This window comes from Grampus griseus (genome assembly GCF_964374135.1).
Source record: "Grampus griseus genome assembly, chromosome: 15".
Lineage (NCBI taxonomy): Eukaryota > Metazoa > Chordata > Mammalia > Artiodactyla > Delphinidae > Grampus > Grampus griseus.
In genome coordinates this window covers 34,243,754-34,262,322 of record NC_139009.1, presented here as the reverse complement: position 1 = coordinate 34,262,322, position 18,569 = coordinate 34,243,754, and the positions used below count along the sequence as shown (strand labels likewise).

At 49.3% G+C, this 18,569-nt stretch overlaps 1 long non-coding RNA gene across 1 annotated transcript in view; it reads right to left on the bottom strand.

Moving 5' to 3' along the window:
* The window catches only part of LOC309834017, a 159,448-nt gene that overhangs the window by 65,217 nt on the left and 75,662 nt on the right, over positions 1-18,569 (bottom strand). Inside the window, exon 3 of the long non-coding RNA XR_014297830.1 lies at positions 14,833-15,013. This is a non-coding gene — a long non-coding RNA (uncharacterized lncRNA). The remainder of the gene's footprint in view (positions 1-14,832; positions 15,014-18,569) is intronic.

The window sequence follows — 18,569 nt, the reverse complement described above, 5'->3', positions numbered from 1 at the left end:
ACTAGGGCGGCTGAATCGTCTGGTGAGCCCCCTGCCTCCCACCCCTGACAAAGGCCAATGCTTCCCAAGCCATGCTTGGGGCCAGAACACAGAATGAGCCCCTTGTCCTTCGGAGGTGTCACAAGGCCTGGGATCCAGCGCATCCCTTGGGGCAAGAGAAATGGAGGCTCAGGGCGTCCGGTGGGGAGGGCCAACTCCCAGGCCAGAAATGGGTTTAGCCAGGGAGGTGGGTGCTCCAGAGATGCCCCTAGGGGCCTGCTGAGTCACCACCATCCCTTTCAAGGCACTGGTCTCCCACCCACGATCCTGCCTTGGACAGCTGGGTGGGGGGGCCTGAAAGGGCCTAAAACACACAGTCTGGAGGAGCTGGAGATGGGAAACCAGCTGGCCCCCAGCCTGCTTCCTCTGGAGCCCAGGCCTCTAGGTGTGGCCTGTCTCCCCCTTCTTTTTTTTTTTTTTTAGATGTTGGAGGTAGGAGTTTAGTAATTTATTTATTTATTTTTGCTGTGTTGGGTCTTCGTTTCTGTGCGAGGGCTTTCTCTAGTTGTGGCAAGCGGGGGCCACTCTTCATCGCGGTGCGCGGGCCTCTCACCATCGCGGCCTCTCTTGTTGCGGAGCACAGGCTCCAGACGCGCAGGCTCAGTAGTTGTGGCTCACGGGCCTAGTTGCTCCGCGGCATGTGGGATCCTCCCAGACCAGGGCTCGAACCTGTGTCCCCTGCATTAGCAGGCAGATTCTCAACCACTGCGCCACCAGGGAAGCCCTGTCTCCCCCTTCTTACGGCTCTAGCAACAGATTTCAAAAGTGGGAGCTCCCCACTCCCAACTCAACTGCCCCCTCCCAGCAGTGGAATTAAGCACAGGAGAGTCATCTTCAAAACCTCTTCGTTGGGCTTCCCTGGTGGCGCAGTGGTTGAGAGTCCGCCTGCCGATGCAGGGGACACAGGTTCGTGCCCCGGTCCAGGAAGATCCCACATGCCACGGAGTGGCTGGGCCCGTGAGCCATGGCTGCTGAGCCTGCACGTCAGGAGCCTGTGCTCCGCAACGGGAGAGGCCACAACAGTGAGAGGCCCACGTACCACAAAACAAAAACAAAACAAAACAAAACCTCTTCATCACCATGAGGCTGGTACCAAGGTCGCGTGGGCTCTGCCACCCATCACCCCAAGCAGGACTTTGGGCTGGGCCAGGAGAAAGGGGAGGGGGCAGTAAATATTTATTGCTTTCGATTGAGATAAGCTAAAGTGATGTGTGTGACAGCTTTTCCTCTGGCTCTGCTGGTGTGCCGTGGGTCTTCCTGCTTTGGGCCTCAGCTTCCTTCTCTGTAAAATGAGGATTTGGGATGAGATCTGTGGTTTTCAAACTCTGCTCTCAGAGCCCAAGCATTCTATAGGAAAGAATCAGGGCTAGAGCAACTCTGGTCTTATCAGTTGCGGACTGGGCTTCACCCCTAAGATTTCATGTGCGGAATGAGTTCACAGCTGAGAAACATTTGATCACCTCTGGGGCAGGTGATACCTGTTTCTGTCCCAGCTTGAAGTTTCCAGAGACCGGCAGCACCACATCCACTGCAGGAGGGCTCGGGCTGCCTGGGGAGAGAGGAAGGACCCTAGAAGGATGAACCAAAGGGACTTACTCCTCAAACCTGAGGTTGGGTACAGTACTGGACACATAAATACATATATATGTCCAGGACACAGAGGGACGAGGCTGGCTCAGGAGGGTCAGGGCAGACCCAGAGGAGAATGTGGACCCATGTTCACTCATAAATGCTTATGTGCACACACACACATACACACACGCATACACATAGGCATAACACGGTTGACCCCTGCAGCCCTGCCTCCACGGCAAGGCTCCAGCTGGAGGAATTTCCTTGTGTCTCCCTCTGAGCCCCGCCCCACTCCCACTTACCTCCTCTTTGGACTCTTCAAGCTGACCTGGCTGAGCTCTGTCTGGAGATGAGGAAAATGCCTCTATCTGTTTTCAAATATCTGGGGCTCGCTAAAGACCAACGCATTTTTTTGTTTAAAGTGTGTATAATTTGAGGGCAATTTGATCCACATGTTTCTGATTCTCTTGCACTTAAATCATCAAAATATTGATTTTTAAGAGCCATTTGATGTCTAAGGAACCTTTTTAATAAGCTTTTAAAACTCTTTAAACCCAGAGACTGGAGCCGGTGCCAGGGCCCAGGCTGGCTGCTGGCTGGTCGCAGCCCCTCCCCTGGGTTGTGATTACTTGGAGCTGAGTCTCACGCCCCCGCTGCAGGCCTCACCTCTGCCTGGACTCCCTGCCTCCCCCAGAATTAGCCAGGGGTTCCAGCTACAGCTTCTTGCTATCCTGACAGAGGGGCTCACCCCCCTTTCTTTTCACAGACCTCACTCATATTTCCTCAAAGCACCATTAAGACACAAACCAAGAGGAGCAAATAGGATTTTTAAAGCCTGCATAATATTTTGCTGTAGAACTATGCTACAATTTATTCAACCAATCCCTATTGAAGAACATTTAGGTCATTTCCAGTTGTACACCTCACTGCACATTTCTGATTATTTCCTTTGGATACGTTTCTAGAAGTGAAAATACTGGGTCAAAGAGTATGCACGCCCTTAATGCTCTTTCCACACATGTTGCCACATCATTTTTCCGAAAGATTACACCAATTTATACTTCCACAGGTCTCCCCTCCTGTACTCTTGAGAGGAACGCTCATTTTTATTCAAACAATGCTGTCCCATTTGAACACAGAGAAGCTCTCTCACACAGCACAGATCCAAGAAGGCTCTAAAACCAGAAGGCCTGCGTTTGAACTCCAGTTCTGCTATTTACTAATTGGAAAAGTTACTTATTCTTTCTGTGCCTGTTTTCCCAACTATAATTTGGGGCTAATAATGGCACCACCACATATGTTTATCATGGGGATTAAATGAGATCATGTATATAAACTTAAATAACTTGGTGTCTGATGCATAGTTGGTGGTGAATAAATGACGGCTAATATTATTACTATACCTTAGCTATTCCTTCAACCCAGAATGCCCTTCTCTTTCTCACCTGTTTTTTTTTTGAATTTTATTTTTTTTATACAGCAGGTTCTTATTAGTTATCTATTTTATACATATTAGTGTACATATGTCAATCCCAATCTCCCAATTCATCACCCCACCCCACCACTTTCCCCCCTGGGTGTCCATACGTCTGTTCTCTACATCTGTGTCTCTATTTCTGCCCTGCAAACCGGTTCGTCTGTACCATTTTTCTAGGTTCCACATACATGCGTTAATATACGGTATTTGTTTTTCTCTTTCTGACGTACTTCACTCTGTATGACAGTCTGTAGATCCATCCACGTCTCTACAAATGACCCAATATCGTTCCTTTTTATGGCTGAGTAATATTCCATTGTATATATGTACCACATCTTCCTTATCCATTTGTCTGTCGGTGGGCATTTGGGTTGCTTCCATGACCTGGCTATTGTAAATAGTGCTGCAATGAACATTGGGGTGCATGTGTCTTTTTGAATTACGGTTTTCTCTGGGTATATGCCCAGTAGTGGGATTGCTGGGTACCATATGGTAGTTCTATTTTTAGCTTTTTAAGGAACCTCCATACTGTTCTCCATAGTGGCTGTATCAATTTACATTACCAACAACAGTGCAAGAGGGTTCCCTTTTCTCCACACCCTCTCCAGCATTTGTTGGTTGTAAATTTTCTGATGATGCCCATTCTGACTGGTGTGTCTTTCTCACCTTTTTGATGCCTTTTTTCCCCCACTCACCTTTTTTGATTCACTCACTACCCGGGTCATTACTTGTCTCTACAGTTAGCTAAGTTCCATTTCAATTCAAATCAATTCAATTCCATCTCAAGAATTCTGGCATTGTGCAAGCCAGGGCCTGGGGAGCTGAGCAGACATATGAAATAGACCATCTCTGAGGTACAGGCGAAGATGTGCTCTTTGAGATTTACAGTGGCCCCCCCCCCCAGCACACTCCATTCCTCGTGCTTTGATCTCCTATAACACTTTGTGTCCATGAGGTCATTATGGAAGAGACTATGTACCGCTCTCCATCACAGCTTAACTGTGTGTGTTTGCATGTGCATGCATGTTCTTGTACACACGTGTTTGCATGTGTGTGTTTCTGTGGGCACGTGTGTGGGTGTGCATGCTTGTGTGTGCGTGTGTGCTTAGAGTTTAAGTTCCTGAGGTGCAAAGATAACATGGTGAGTTTCCTCTGACTTTTCCACAGATCTTACCCAAGGCAAGGCACAAAGCTGCTATTCAAGAAACACACGAATGAATGAATGAATGAACAACCGAACGAACGAACTAACGAAGGAACGAACCATAAACCCTAAACTGGCGCTCAGGCTGAGGATCTGGGAAGAGGGTTCCACTGGGAGTCAGGAGTTCTGCATTTGAAACGCGACAGGTCCTGTGTGACATGGGCAGGACTTGCCTCTCCTGTTCCTCCGTGTTCATCCCTGACAATTGCAGGGATTGGATTAGATAGTTCTTCCCAGTTCTGAGGACGCTCTGAAGCCTCCATTCCCCAACAGGCTCTGTTCCCAATTGTCAGCCCCACTCAGTCCCTCCAGAGGCAGACTTCATCAGACCCATGAAGGCCCCAGTCCAGCTTGGGGAGGGCCTCATGCTCCCCTGCCTCATGGGGCTCAAGGATATTTTGTCTAAATTCTCCAGGAACAGAGAAAAAGCACAGAGGCTTTTGCTAAAACCCAATGAGCAGGTCTCTCTGAGGACAGGGATTAAGTTTGTCTCTGCTGATCTCCCCTCTAGTCGCCTCCCCTGTCTGGGAACCAGCTTCGGATTCTCTGGGGTTTATCCTCCCTCATATGGTTCCACTCCCTTTGTGTTACCCTTGTGCCATTTTCAGCCATCCCTTTGGAGCGCCTCTGCGAAGAATAGATCCCCAAAGAACAAAGCAAATTTTGGTCCAGGCTGGTTCGAAATGAAGTCCCCCTTCCTTCAGTAATTGCAATTTGGGAAAGAAATGAGACCCTCCTGACTCCCTGGCCTGGGATAACTCTGCCAGACCTCTCACCAGACCTAAAAGACCATCTCTACTGGCGAGGAACGGGACAGTCTCAGGGGCCCAGCTTCCCTTCATCCCAGTCCAGGACATTTCAGGCTCTGACAGAGCTGCTGGTGATGGGCTGGTGGCTTGATTCTTACAGGATTATCTGGATTTGGAGGGTCTCTCAGGGGTCAGCAAGTCTGGGAGGATCGAGCCTAACTCCACACAGAAGAGGTAGGCAGAGGGGTCTCTATCTCTGAGTGACCCCTTCTGTCTCAGAACTGCCTCTGCTCAGGGAAAGAGGCCTGATGCCTCTCTAGGGTCTCACTTCCCTCACCTCACCCTTACCTCCCAGATATCACTTTGGGGCTATAAGGTGCTACTTCTGTTGACCAAACAACAACAGGAATGTGAGCTTTATGTAAAGAGTGGAGGATGCTTTTGAATAATTGATGTGATATTTTTAATCCAAGTTTTAAAAATCCTAATGTTCCAAAAACAGAGGAAACACTGATGCTTCAATATTCAAACTGAACAATCTTTTACTTAAAAAAAATAAAGTCTTGGAGTTCATAACCCATTGGCGGTCTCTCAGAAAGCCCCTTTTAAAAAACATTTTTTGGCCGCGCAGCAAGCGGGATCTTAGTTCCCCGATCAGGGACTGAACCCAGGCCCACGGCAGTGGAAGCGCCAAGTCCTAACCACTGGACCACCAGGAAATTCCCAGAAAGCCCATTTTTAATGACCTTGATTCTGACTCACCTTACTTAGAATATATGACTTTTATGCCCCTCTTTTGTACACACACACACACACACACACACGCAACACACTTGCTCTGTGATCCTGGGCAAGTTTCTCAATATCTCTGGGTCTCAGTTTACTAATTTATAAAATAAACATAATTTACATAATAAAAGATTGGATAACTATGTCCAAGTTCCCTTCCAACTCTTGAATTCTATGATATCAAGGGAATTCTGAGCACGCAAACTTACTGCAGCAGCTGTATAACAAGCAAACTATTTTGCCCCGGATAATCCTCAGGGCATCCCTCCAGCCACGGGCTATGGATGGGGTAGAGCTGACTGAACTAGTGAGGGAGACGAAATACTGCTCATGCTTTCAAGAAACACCTCTGTGAGCTACCCGAGGGCAACACCACATCTACCTTGCTCACTGCTGAACTGCTGTCACCTAGCACAGGCTCCTGTACATAACAGCTACCCAAAACAGTCGTTGAATAAACAAGGGAATTAACTAACTAATTCATTAAGGCATGCATGCTGTGTCTCTTCCAGGATTCAAATAACTCTTTTCCCCCCAAATGCAAAAGTTTTTGTCACTAGAACACCTAAGATGAATTTTTTTCAGAGGATTCTAGACCAGATATTGGTAAATGTATAACATATTAAAACAGATCCAAAGTAATTCCTATGAAAAGCCTCCTCCCCCAAACGTAACCTGTGATGATACAAGCAAACAGATTTATTGACCCACTGCACCCAGGTAGAATGTTGCAGAGAGAATCCTGAAACGATGTCTCATTAGGAGAAGTGAGGCCATGGTTTTCATTTTTCTAGTAGAAGATGGATATCAGAAGTGGAACCAGTATTTGGACTGATTATTTTCTTAAGGCAAAGGTCGGTTCAAGTGAGGTGAGGTGATGAGTGAAGAACAAAGTGTTACAGAAATCCAGACATGCTGTGGTGATAACTGCGTAATTGATGGGAGAGGGGTACTGGTTCTTATCCTCCAGACCCTCCCCTTTATGGCCATTCTCTGGCCAAACCAAAGGGTCAGCCACAAAAGCAGCCTCTACACCACTGTCAGGATGCTAGACGACATTATCATCTCAGAAACAACAGTTTGGAGTTGGACAAATCTGGCCTCCCTGCTCCGTTCATCAGGTGATGAGTTGTTGGATCGTATGATGTGATTATACTTGTTCACCCACAATCAAGACTCCGGAGAGTCTACACTCGGCCACCACCATGCACATGGAAATGAAAAGGGTGATGTTTAGGCTTTGTGGAATCCCAGGTTAAAAATCATGTCCTAGAGTCCATTTGGGTTTACCTTAGAGAGAAAGGTGGCCATCTCCTTCAGTTTCAAAATAGATTGTTATACCTAGTCAGTAATATTTATCCAGGTGTAACACAAAATGTTGACAATGACACAGATAATTCCCTGGCCCTTTACAGAAAAAGTTTCTTGATTCCTGGTCTAAGGCACTATTATCATGGGCCATTTGGGTCATATTGTAAGTTCCCCAACCTGGCCACTGTAATTCCACACTATTCTTGGAGAGGTTCTGCCATATTATAAAATATGCACAAGAATTTGGGTTACAATGAGACCCCTACAAAGAGTGGGCCTCTAGCCTATTGGAGAAGCAGACTTAGATTGAGATGACCCCACGTAAGTTAATGACAGTTGGCCAAATGAGTTGCTTCTGCACCTCCTGTCTCGGGCTCCCAACCAGAGGGTAGCTATCTCCAGCTGCAGTCCCTCAGCAAAAGAGGTGTTTGGAAATTTTGTCTCCCACATCTACCCTCTGGGACACAAACTCAGGATGGAGGCAAACATTTTCAGATGGAGAGCCAAGCTGAAGTTCATCCTCTGAAGGTCACCTTGGTCCTTGGGGCTGGTTTTGGCCATCGACTTATTGGTACTCATCTGCTGACTATGCTATGGCCATTTTTTCCCCTTAGAGACAAAGAAAGTTTATGACTAAACAGAACAAGACAAAGGTGAGATCAGATGAATAATGTCTAAATTGGAGAAAGCCCTTGTTCAGTTAGAGAAAGTTGTTCTGATAGAAGGAAAACGGACTTTTATTGATCTAGTGCAGCACGGGAGAACACTACACTGACAATTCTTAAATGACCTCTTGTTTGGAGAAATGAATGCATTTTATTTTACTCCTCCTTGTGGGGCTCAGAAGCTCCTAGAGCAGGATATCAGAATAGGACACACGCTTAGACTGGTTAATTTCTTAAGGCAAGGGTCTGTGTATAAAAGGCAAGGTTCTAAGCAAAAAAAGGAAGTCTTGTACTAGTCACCAGGTCTTCTGCTGTTGCTACTACACAACTGATGTGAACTTCTGGTTCTTACTGCCAGTCATTCTATAGTGATAATGGCTGTCACTTCTTGAGCCAGACAATGTAGATGGTTTACCTCTGTGTACCCTGTGCCAGACACTGTCCACATTCCATCTCATTTAAAGCTCACAACAACACTGTCAGGTTGGCATGATTCTTCTTTCCATTTGACAGAGGTGGAAACTGTAGCACTTGCCCAAAACGTAGCAGTTAGTAGGTGCCCAAGCCAAGGCTAGCTCTTTCTCTGCATCGGTGTCTCACTGCCTCTCCCGTGGGTGTGACCCCGTGAACACTGAAGCCCTCATTCCCAGATTCCCCTTCTACTTAGTCTTCAAGTAGTGGAGATGCACCTCTCAAAGTCCCCATACCCAGCAGTCACACACCTTCACACTCAGAAGGCCTCTTCCCATTTCTCTCACTCAAAGTTCAAAGATAAAGCCATGTCAAATAATAATCACTTAAAGGGTGCTCAACCTCATTAGTCAAGCAGGAAATGCAAATGAAAACCCAACCAAAATGAGATACGATCAAACTCCCACCAGACAGAATGGTTCAAATGAAAAGCACTGATAATAGCAAGTATTGACAAGAATACGGAGCAACTGGATCTTGTATAATGGCGGGAATGTAAACGGGTATAACTTCTTTAGAAACTGTTTAGCAGTGTCTGCTAAAACTAAACATATACCTTCCCAGATATAGATCCAACAGAATTGGGTACATGCCCAAAAGAGTGCTATTTCTAATAGCTAAAAACTAGGGATTACTCAAAATATCCATCAGTAGTAAAATGGATAAATATACTATATTCACAAAATGGAATACTATACAGCAGTGAGCATGAATGAACCACAACTCACATAACAACATGGATGAATATCAAACATAATATTGAACAAAGTTGTGCACACGAGAATATATACCATATGATTTCATTTATAGGAAATACCCAAACCGTTTTGATCAGCATAATGGTTACCCTTGGCAGGGGGATATAAAGACTGGAAGGGGGCGAAGAAAAGGGCTTCAGTAATGTTCTGTTTTTTGATTTGGGTGAACACAAGTGTGTTCCCTTTATGAAAATTCATTGAGCTCTACTCATAATTTGTACCCTATTCCGAATGCATGTTATACGTAAAACTGAGAGCTTAAAACAGATGAAGGCAACTTCCCCAGCGGCCCAGTGGTTAAGACTCTGCGCTTCCACGGCAGGGGGCGCGGGTTCAATCCCTGGTCGCGGAACTAAGATCCACAGGCCGCGCGGCACAGCCAAACAAAAAACAAACAAACAAAAAAATAAAGGTATATAGCCTCTTCTTTCTATCCCACTCCATCCATCTTCACCCAGTAAAGTCCATTTCAAGGGGAAGGAGTTACAAATCCAGAGGGCCTGTGTCTGAAATGCCATGTTCATTGGTCCCTGGGATGGAGGTTCCCAGGTTCTGAATACCCTGCCCACCCCAGTGTGCAAAGTGTGCACACTCTGCAGTGCACACTTTGGTCTTGCACCATGAAGATGACAGACTGGAAGTAATGGGGCTTTTAGAGCCAGATAGACCCCAGCTCTGCTACTCACCTATATGGGGCATTGGGCAAGTCCCTCCCTCTCTCCAAGCCCCTATTTCCTTATCTTCAAACAGAACAGTAGCACATGCTGTTCGTTGTCTACCCCAAAATCATTCCTTCCCACTTCTTTGCTTCCCACTACAGCTGAGCACCCCCGTTGCGTGACTTCCTAGCCTCTCAGGTTGCTAGATCAAGAGCGTGTGAGCCTTCGAAATGCAGCATGGGAGGGCACTTGTGTTCTTGGTTGGCACAATGTTGTGCCAACCTGGAACTCTGGCTCTGGACAACTGGAGGGAGACAGAGGCCCTGGGTGGCCTGTGAGGCTCAGGGCGCAGGCTCTCCTGAGGGGCTTGAGAGGCTCGGCTCCCTCCACTAGAACTGAGAGGTGAGAGAGCTTTTTCCAGACTGCAGGCCAAGTCCCAGAGGAGGATGAGGAACCAGGCCTATTGCATCCAACTGTGAGTTGTTCAGAAGTGCCTTCTTATGTCATTTTCAATAAGTATTTGTACAATGCCTACGAGTGCCAGGTACCCTACTGTGTGCTGGGGACACAGTGGTAGACAAGACAGATAGGTTCCCTGCCTATCCAATGGCCACAGCAGTTCCAATGAACACAGACTTCCCAACTTTCTAAATCACTGTGAGCATAACTGTCAGCATATTCCCACCTCTGTGTTTTGAAATCCATCAATAATCCAAGGACACTCCCACAGTCCCTGGCTTGATGTTGCTCAAGATGAATTGTTTTGCAGGAAAGTGAATATTTATTGAGCATCTTCTACGTGTAAGACTTGTAAGACTTGTAAGACTGTGTAAGACTTGGTTCTATAAACATGAGGTCCATTTTCACCCCTCAGGGAGCTTACATTCTGGGGTGGTTGGAAGAGGACAAATGTTTGATCTGAGTAACACAAGTTATCATGCCTGAAGGAACCATAGGGAAGGTCCAGAGCAGCTGCGTCTGCTTTGGGGATGAGGTGACCCTAAAGGTGGTAGGATTCCATCAGGCAGAAAAGGATAGGAGATGACCCACAAGAACAAGTTAAGGGGCAATGCCCAAATGGGGAAAGAAAACAAGCTGAGGATGGGGATAGGAATCAAACTGGCCTAGAGACGTGGTTTGCAACCTTATCGGAAGACCTTAAATACTAAGCCAAAGAATTTGGACTGCATCCTATGGGCAAAGGGGCATTTCAGGCCAGGAGGTAATGTGACAGACCCAGTGCTGTGGGAAGATTACTTTGACATCTGTGATGGAGATGATTAAGGAGGAGGAGACTCTGGAAGCAGCAGACTGAGGCCTGAGCAGCTTCAGAGCTTTCAGAGAGGGGCTCACACCCTCCGGGTTTGATTCCTGGCTCAGTTGCTCTGCTAAGACTGAGCACATCCTGCTGTGGAAGACTGCTGGTTGCCTCTCAATATCCACTTCCCTCTCTCTCCTTTCTAACAAAATCTTGAGTTTGTCTGGGGCAGCAAAATTCCCTGTTAAAAATATTCACCTCCTCCAAATCTAGCTGAAGATGTCCATATTTCTGGCCAATGAGGCATACAAAGAATTTTATAGTGGGGCTTCTGGAAAGGTTCTGTTTTCTTGATAAAAAGACATTGACCCAGCCAGCACACATTTTTTCCTTACCCACTTCTTCCAGCCTGGAACTCAGTTGTGAAGCCTGGAAGTGGTGCAGCCATTTGTGACCATGAGGATAAAAGCTACCAGTCAAGGATGGCAGAGCAGGAAGAGAGCAGGAGTCTTGATTCTTAATGACTTTCGTGAACAGCTGTACCAACCTGGACTGCCCATCTCTAGCCTTCCTATTATGTAAGAAAAATAACTGTTTAACTTGTTTAAGGTTTCTCTTAAGCAGCCAAATGTAATTCCTAACTGATATACATGGCTACCCTGAATGCCTCACTTTCTCCCTCTTTTCATGATCTCACAGCCTGGCACAGGAATGGATTATCCATCTACCACGTGCTTTTCAGAAGCTGCCCACAAGAACAGCTGAAGAGGCCCTCAGTCTATACTGCCCCCTTGGTCCCAACTCTCTCAGCCTTGCAGGGCCTCCCTAGCTTGCCTGGATCTTCCGGAGACGAGAAGGCAATGCCAGCTGGGACAGCCCCAGGAGATCTGCAGCTGTGAATCCTAGGCAAGAGTCCTAGACCAGCAGTCAGAAGTCCTGGGATGCCGGGCCACCTCTGCTACTAATCAAGACATGACTTTGACCCAGTCACTCCCAATGCCCTTGGGCCTCAGTCACCCTATCTTGGGAATGTGGGGACTGAGCTAGGTCAAAGTTTTCAAAGCATGCATCAATTAGTTTGCATTTAACTGTAAATAATAAAAGCAAGCAAAAAATGAACAGCAAAATATCAAAAAGATAGTGTATTCAAACAGGCTTAAACAATGAAGAAAGTTATCATCTGATAAAGTCCAGAGACAGGACCACTCCAGGGCTGGTATGGTCAGCTGCCCACCAATGTCATCAGGCACTCTGCAGTTCTCCATGGATTAGTTTTGTCCCTGATCTGGCTTTCTTCAGGGGCACAGGTTGGCTACCACAGTACCAGGCAGCACAACCAAGGTACACCCCTAGCCAAGAATGAAGTGAATCCATCTTTCTTGTGTTTGACTTTTAGGAGCAAGAAGTTTTTCCCACAAGGCCCTATCAGACTTCCTTTTACCACTCACTGGCCAGAAGTGCCCCTTTCCAACCAATCACAGAAAAGGAAAGATGGGATTGCCATCTGGTCTGAATGTATTCCGGAGAGCCAACCATGACCAGTACGGAAAGGGAGCCCTCTTCTCTAAAGAAATACCACATGACCCCATGAGGCAGAGCAGATAAAAGCAGAGGCCCTTGGAATGAAGTTAGGAATGGGAAGAAGGCTAGCCCCACTCCTACGGTCCTCAAAGTCCCAGTCACAGAACCCTGGAGCCCTTAACACCAGTTTGAAAGCCACTGGGCTTGATCTCTAAGGCAGCTTCTCACTCCAACACCGCATGGGTCTCTGCTTCTATGATTAATGGCTCTAGCAGAATGGGGTCAATAAGAAAGGGGAAACGACCCACATCCCCTGAGGTCACCCTGAAGACAGGTCCAGTCAAAGGGCCTGGGGGCTTCTTCCAGCCTGGCTGCAGCTAGGAAAACTCTACGGATCGTGTTGTACACTCATCATAGTGACACACACTCATACAACCTCTTCCAGTTTGCAGGCACACATAACCTCATCCAGTCTAAGAAGCTGCCTTATGAGTAGCGTACGGCGCAGATGGCTCTAAACGAGAGCCACAGAGGTGGGGAAACCGAGGCATAAAACCAGGAGGCCTTGGCTCGCAAAGCCAGGGTCTGGAAGAGCCTAGCTGGAACCATAGGCTGCCAACTTGGCCTAAGGGTGAGTGACGCTCCTGGGAAATTGAGGATACAAGGAAAAAAGACATAGGCATGACGGCAAGGCCCCAGATCACGGAGGCACAGGCTTGCTGGCTGGGCGATTGGGTCTCTCAGTCTCTCTGAGCCCCACTCCCCTCAGGGTCACTGGGAGGATGGGGAGGAGCCCTGTGAAGGGTTGTTTAAAAGAGCTGTGGGATCTTCCAGGCTGAGGCTGCAGACAGCTTGGGGAGGGCAAGCTCTGTTTCCTTACTTCAGACTATACCTGAAGGAAGACTGGGCCCCAACCACAGACTGCCACCCTGTGCCTGCCACCTCCTCCTGGGCACTTCCCCCACTCCCTGGAGGCAGACGGCTGCTGAGGGCGCTCCCCACAAGCCGGCTCATTAAAGATTTGCTCTGTCAAGCAGCAATCAAAATAAACAGACCAGCCTGAAAGCCAGGGAACTAAAAACCAATTAAGAGGGAATGGAGATGGAAGGAGGGGTGGAAGCAGGAGGGGAAAGAGGCCGGGGCTTTCCAAAGACTCAGTTCCCATGGCAGCCAGCTTCCAAAATAGTCTGGGAATGAAAAATAATGAAAACCACAGCAGAGAGAAAAGCGATCCTGGCAGAAGAGTCCCGACCTCGGGATTGGCTAAATCCCCTCGCTCCTGGCTCCCAGAGGGCGCCTCGTGGGTCAGAGCACCGGTGACCTGTCCCTCGCTGCTGCCACCACCCCCCCGCCCACCCGTTCCTCTTTCCCTCTCAAGGCTGTGAATGGTGCAGACCCTTGCAGGCCCTGCTGCCAAGGCCCCAGGGTGAGGGAGCCACAGTCAACACCTGCCCCACAGGGAAACTGTGATGGAGACGGGGAGGGCTAGGGACAAGACCGGAAGGGGAAGTTCAGGTCTGCCAGCCTGGCTTCAGAGGGCTTCCTGGAGGAAGTGACATTCAGACTGAGATCTGAAGTAAGAGCTGGCCAAGAAATGAACAGAAGGAAGAGCGCCTCAGGAAGAGAGAAGAGGAATAGAAAAGGCCCGGGAGTGGAGGAGCAGAAGAGAGAGGAACACCAGAAGTTGGGTAGGGCTGACAGTTATTGAGCTGGGCATGCTCTGTGGCAAGCTGAGTGCTTTTTATGCACTGAATCCTGAGTGGTAAGAACCCCAGCAGGCTGCGACTCCCAGATTTTGTAAAGGTGGTGGAGCCAGGATTCCAGCCCACATCTGCGGACACGACACCTGCCCCCTTTCCCCTCTGCCTGGAGCCGGGCCTTCCGGGGAGCCCCCAGTTCCCTGCCCCTTCCCCTATCCGGGTGACAGGGGACCCTGCATGGCATTTCTAGCGTCACTTCCTAATGATATCTCCGAGGAGGCCCCTCAGCCCACCAGGAGGCATCACCCGAGGCATCACCGTTTAACCATCTCCAGACCCCCTTGTGGTCTGGTTTCTGTTTCATTGGTGAGGCAACAGGAAAGCTGAGATCCTATTAAGCTCACTTGCAGTTGCCAAAAAGGAATAACGGCCAAGATTAAGTTAACCCTTTCACACTCCCTCGCTTCCTGACCCACAGAAATAAGAGCCCTGAACCATATTACCATCAAGGGAAGCAACACCTCAGCCCCAGAGGAATGGGTTCCCAGGCCCAGAGGGACACCTGGCCTCCCCAGGAGGCCGGACCGCTCGGGAGCCTGTTCTGCACCAGCGTAAGCAACGGCGTGATAACGGGCAGTGCCCTGCCCAACAGCACTTACTCAGTGGACGGGCTCCTAGTTGGGAAGCAGGACGGCGCTAACTGGACCTGGGTCTTCCAAACAGGAAGAGGCAAGGTGAAGGCTGTGGAGTTCAGTGGCAGCACTTAGGCTCTGACTTTTCACTCTCTTTCCAGGAAGCCAAGCCAGCACCAAGTGGGAGTCCACTGGAAACGGGGTGCACCTGAGAAGGCAAAAGTACAGCCATCAGATCCCAACTTCGTGTCCTCTGAAGTCTCTGAGCAGGACAAGGGGAACGTGGGCCAAGGAAAGAGCACTGGACTCAATGTCCAGAAAGCTGGCTTTGAGTAGAGTACCTGTCCTGTCCTCGTGGTGAATGAAGCATAGACTTTGTAATCAGAGCCCCCCAGGCATCAACCTTAGTTCCATCATCTGGTAGCTGTGTGATCATGGGCAGATGACTCCTTCTGAGCCTTGGGTCTCCTCAACAGTAAATGGGCATAATAATACTGACCCCATAGGGAGGGTCTCTATAAGGGTGACAAAAGGTGCCAGAGTGCCCAGTGTAAGCTGGGGGTGGAGTAGGAACTCACTAGCATTCCTTCCTCCCCTAAGCCTCAGCTTCACCAACTGTCAAATGGGGTACCAACTCTCCTAGGTTAAGTGTGCAAAGCACTCGGAAAACTGCAAAGGCCTATGGATTCGTGCAAGGGGCCTCTGGCTGGGGAAGAGGCTGAATCCCTCCCTTGCCAGCCCACGCTACCCTCAGCATTTCTCTCACCTGCCATCAGCCGTAAGGCCTTCCTTACCCTGCACAGCCCCTTCCTGGGTGGCCTTGAGGAGTCTCTGTGGCCACAGAGTTAAAAGAACATTTATGGGGCAAATATAAGAAACTCCCAGCAAGTATAAGAAATTGGGATTACGATGCACCCCCGCTCCCTGGCTTCCCACTTATTGTGGAAGGAGATGAGGCCCGCGCACAGAAGGTGACCCTCCTGAAGTCATGGCTTGTGAGTGTCTGGGTTTGGGACCCCAGGGCTGTCCCATTCCGAGGCCATTGCTCCCGCCCCATCCACACCCCCAGTTCACTGGCTGAATGCTCCCAGGCCTGAGGGGCCTGTCCAGGGCCAGCACAAGGAGCCTCCTGAGACATGGGGTGGGTCCCTCTGCCTCTGGGTGCCGAGAGTGGTCACCCTTCCACCAACGGGAGAGAGTGACAGGCTGAGTTACCACCGGCTTCCTCGCTGGCCGAGGGCTGCCCGGAAGTAGCCCACAACGTGATGGGAAGGACAGCCTGCCCGGGAGGTGGTGACCCTCAGCCCTGGGTTTGAATCTGCACTCAGCTGTGCAAACCTGCACAACCCTGAACCTCTCTGGCTCTCAGTCACCTCAGCAGTACATCTGTAAATCCAGGAAAAACGTGCCCCATCTCACAGGCTGTGGGAAGATTGGAATGAGATGACTGACAGGTGTTGAAAACAGACAAACCTTGTTGTCTTTCGTAATTAGCACACTCATTATTTGTTTGTGTTTCTAAGCAGCAGATTCACTAAGTGGGTTAAACAGCTTCTCACTCCCCACTCCTTGGGCATCCCCATCCTGTTGACACTAGTCCTCTTTGTGCACCAACAGTGAGAAGATGAACCCGTGCCCGCGTCAGAACATCCTGGTGGAGCAGAGTCGACTGCTTATCTCAAGGGCTGGCTGTGCTGACCCTGAGACAAACTGAGCTGAGAGAAGCCACGTGTGGTTCCTCCATCTGACTCTCATAAATTAATAAGATGACGCGTCAGGTCCGTAGCCACCTGACACATTTGCGTGGGGCACGGGGCTCGCCCTTTACAGACAGAATCCTAGGAGCACCACATCACAGCCCTGTGATGGAGCAGTGACTGACTTATTTCCTCCCTTCCTCCCTCCCTCCCCCACTTCCTTCCTTCCCTCAGATTTCCACCTTTGATCCCTAAAGCCACATTTCCAGGCAGTCCCAGGGCTGTGCCAGGGGAGGAGGGACTGCTGGCCTCAGGGCCCCCGTCCTGGGCAGGCAGGAAGGGCCCAGCCATCTGAGAGGACCCAGGGGAACTGACCCAGTCAGAGCAGCAAAGGGAACAGAGCAGGGGCAGAGATCTGGGGCTCAGAGAAGGCGTTTGCTTGGAGATTTGGGGCACCAGGCCAAGTAGGGAAGCCCTTCTGCCTGGATGTCCATGAAGGAACGTTTCCCAGCCAGCCCCACAGATCCACACCTCTAAAGCTAATGCCAGAGGCTCCCGCAGCAAGGCCTGGGGCACCAGAGGCGCACAGTCAAGGAGTTATCAAACCAAACCAACCAGGCAGTTAGATGAAAAGGCAGCCCCCGCCAGCATCAGAGGAAATCAGGGGAAGCACCCAGACAGCTGGGCCAGGTCTTGAGGAAGAAGCAGGGAGTCAGAGAAAGCCCAGAGCAGCTGAGAGGGGGGCTCTGGCCCCGAGAAGCTGGATTCAGGGGCGGAGGGGAAGCCCCTCATCCTGGGGGGGCTCTGAGGAACACATGTCCCCTAGGCTCTAGGTGGCTGCACTCCCATGTCCCCGGGGGCCACAGAGAGATATGCTCAGCCACTGGGCTCAGGGGGACCCTGTGTTTCTCATGGGTCATCCATTCAACTCTCACAGCCAACCCCATGAGGCAGGAATCATCATGCCCAGTTTAATCTAAAGAGTCTGCAGCTCAGAGAGGTTAACTAACTCACTGAGTCACACAGTGTCCTTGTCAGGTTCACCTGGCCGCAAAGACTCTACATACTTACTGTTTGACGGGTTAAAATCATTAACCAGTGACTGTTCCCAGCCTCCCTCTTCCCCTCTCCTGCTAAAGGGACTCCGGCCGACCCACCTCCTTGCCTCTCCTTCCCACCCTTGAAGTCATCCCTGCCGGGGAAGGTGGTTCCCTGGGCCTTTGAAAAGCAGAAATTGGAAGAAAAGGGGAAAGGAGAGAAAGGTCCGAGAGGCACTGGGTGGCTTTGAGGTGGAATTATGGGGAGAGGAGAAAGCTGTGTCCTGAGGAGGCACAGAGGTGGAGAGATGTGTGGGCTCAGAAGTACCCGCTTCCGTGACTGAGAAATCCAAGGACAGAACTGAAGTTCTAGTGACATCATGTTTGGCTTCTGAACTCTGTTCTCTTGAACCAACACTACTGAGGCTGGCCCCCATGAATCACAGATGTGGAAGCATCTCATTTGTAAGAAGAGAGGAGGAAAGGAAAGGGAATTGGGACTGAGGCAAGGCAGAGACCAGCCTCCTCTCACAGCATCTTTGCTTTCTTTTGTGTGGTGTTCTCCTCTGGGCACTCACCACTTGCTTTGTTCACTTTTAGTTTCTGCTCCGGTATGACTTCGGTTAGCACACAGCCCACCATGGCCACCTGCAGCATCTCTTCAGTGCTTTTCTAGAATGATGACAATTCTGTTTGCGTTCCCACTGTGAACTATTTCATTGTACTCATGTTTCCTGGTTCAAAAATCATTTTCCCACAATTAGGTCTCTTTTTGACGGTTTTATTTATCTTTAAGGCTTAACCTTCAGCTGTTCTTTTTTTTTAAATTTTATTTATTTGATTTATTTATTTTTGGCTGTGTTGGGTCTTCATTGCTGTGCGCTGGCTTTCTCCAGTTGCGGCGAACGAGGTGCCACTCCTTGCTGCGGTGCGCGGGCTTCTCATTGCGGTGGCTTCTCTTGTTGCGAAGCACGGTCTCTAGGTGCACAGGCTTCAGTAGTTGTGGCTTGCGGGCTCTAGAGCGCAGGCT